This window comes from Pygoscelis adeliae, unplaced genomic scaffold, assembly GCF_000699105.1.
Source record: "Pygoscelis adeliae isolate BGI_AS28 unplaced genomic scaffold, ASM69910v1 Scaffold267, whole genome shotgun sequence".
NCBI classification, from domain to species: domain Eukaryota; kingdom Metazoa; phylum Chordata; class Aves; order Sphenisciformes; family Spheniscidae; genus Pygoscelis; species Pygoscelis adeliae.
In genome coordinates this window covers 2,497,136-2,499,742 of record NW_008825150.1, presented here as the reverse complement: position 1 = coordinate 2,499,742, position 2,607 = coordinate 2,497,136, and positions in this window count along the sequence as shown.

Here is a 2,607-nt window from a genome sequence, read left to right as displayed (position 1 = left end):
AAACCAGGACAGAATCCTGACTTCAATTCTGGGAAGACTGACTTCAGTTCTACACAGGTTATAAAGCTTTTGTCTTGTCTTTCCAGATTCCCTCTTCCTCATACCCTTCTGTTCTGGCTCCTTGCTCCCATAAATTCCTTCAGCTCCTGCTGGTACCATCTTCCCCAGCTCTGCGTGGTTGCTCTTCTCATGTTTCTGTATCTCTAAACCCAGACAGTCATCATGAATTGCCTCATCCCTTCCTGTTTCTCAAATCTCTTCATCTGTCAAGCTACCACTTCTTTCTTCTCACTGAAAAGATAGGGAAACTTCTGGGACAATTTCTCTTGCCTCGGTTTCAGGGACTAACATCAGAGAAGCTTCCAAGTTCCCAGGACGGTGCACTGGAGGTGAGGTCCCACTCTACGCCAGGAGTCTCGAGAAAGCATATTTATAAACTTCAGTGAGATAATGCAAACATATTGGGCATACAAAAATAATGAAGAGTCCTTTGCAGTGGAAACACAGTCTGAGGGGAAATTTTGTTGTTAACTACTTCCTCAACAAGAAAAGTTTTTCCTACTGCACACCTGACTGTGAAGTCTTTACTTGTACAAACTCTTCCAGCAACTTGTACAAACTCTTCCAGTCTTTTCCCAAATAAGGACTGTGGAATGGATCCTATGCACAGGCCATGAGTGAATTAATCTCCTTCACACCCACGTGTCTGCATAGCTACTCACCAGCTCACATCATCTAAGAACATTTCCAATTTCCTTTAAGCATGCTAACCAGCTTAAGTTCTACAGCACCAGTTACTCTGGTTAGCTCTATGCAGCTCCCATTGTCCGAAAGGCCTTTCACATATTGTGTATGATACTCTAGAAGAACAGCATTGTCATATGATTCTGTCCGTAAATATTAGAGAATAATTCATCCATCAGTTATGTGGGCTCTCTTTCAAGAACTATAACAAGTGACATGGCTGATTTTGAAACAAAAGAATAGTGACGGTTGGTTTTTGGTTTTTTTTAGATGCAGGACCATCAAACTAGGCAGCTATATTTAATTTTCTTTCTTTTTCTTTTGCATTTGGAGTGCCTGCTGTTATAGGTAGACTCTTTGTTATCCATCTCCACATTTATTTTTGTTTTGCTTTACAGCAGAAGCAAAAATTCTGCCGATTGGCCTCATCCTGGCCTTAAATGCACTCTATAGCTCTGAGCACAGGAGATTTTCTCCATGTGAAAATTTCCCTTTTTGCACATACTTACAGAATCAGTCATTTTGTTGGCTTCGTTTCCCTCCTTTGCTTGCCTCTCCGGTTGCGTCATTCCCAAATACTCATAATCATGAATTAGCCCCACCTCATCTCTTAAAAAATGCATCCATTTGGGACCTTTTGTCTGTTTTCTGCTTTTGTCTCTGAAATAAATATTCCAGTCACATTTTCAAGCTTTATTTCACAACAGTGAAAACATAAACTGAAATTCTTGCACAACCATTTAATCCAAGGAGCTTTAAGAAGAATGCTGATTATGAAACTTGTGATAAAATTGTAGAAGTTGGCAATAGGGAGTTTGAGAGAAAGCGTATGTCTGCTTTGCATTTTGATTATCAACTCGCCTTTCATCCGCACTTTGCAGACGTACCTGATTCTCATCTGGTCTTTATATAGCTCCAAAGCTTAGCAATGAAGGGAAAAAACTTGGTACTGTGTTAAAGACGTGTAGATGCGGCACTTAGGGACATGGTTTAGTGGGCATGGCGGTGTTGGGTCAACGGTTGGACTCGATGATCTTAGAGGTCTTTTCCAACCTTAATGATTCTATGAAATTCTATGAAATCTTACCTCTTAGAACTGGCTCAAGCTGTTCTGTACTCGGCGTATGTCTAGCTTGGTGTGTGTCCTTGGTGTGGTGTTGGGTTGACGGCTGGACTCGATGATCTTAGAGGTCTCTTCCAACCTTAATGATTCTATGATTCTATGACTCTTATGGCCTATCCACTTTTATGCCACTTTTAGCTGGCTGACAACAGCCAGTGCATGTCAGAAGGGAAATGGTAATTACAGGCAGGCTATAGATAGCCATGGAGTAGCATCTTATCAGCACTACAAATATTTTCAAAAGCCAAAAAAACCCCAACCAAACAAACCACAAAACCCCCTAAGATTACACTAAGCTTTACCTCCTTTGCTAGTAGACAGATGAAAAGCAGGATCAGACCAGGCCTAGCCTGAGAGGACATCCTGAGCTCTGCCAAAGCAGTTTGCACACAGATCTATTCAACAAGCAATTGCAGAGTGCATAACCTCAGAAAACAGGGATGCTCCTGGAAATTCTGGAAAACACCTAACACTTCCAGGGCGAACGCGAGGAGGGTAACAGATGGCTGGGGCCTTCCGATCGGTGGACACAGGGCGGCTGAAGCTTGACACCAGACCTCACCCACAGGCAACTGCTTAAGTCACTCTGAGTCACTCCGTGAGTGAAGCTTCAAAAAGGATCACCCTTCTTCCAGCATGCCTCGGGGGGAGCCTGGGCGCCAGCTCCAACGGGCAGACGAGGGCCTTCGAGTCCACCTGAAGCCCCCCGGTCACCCGCGCGCAGGCTGCCCCCCGTGGCG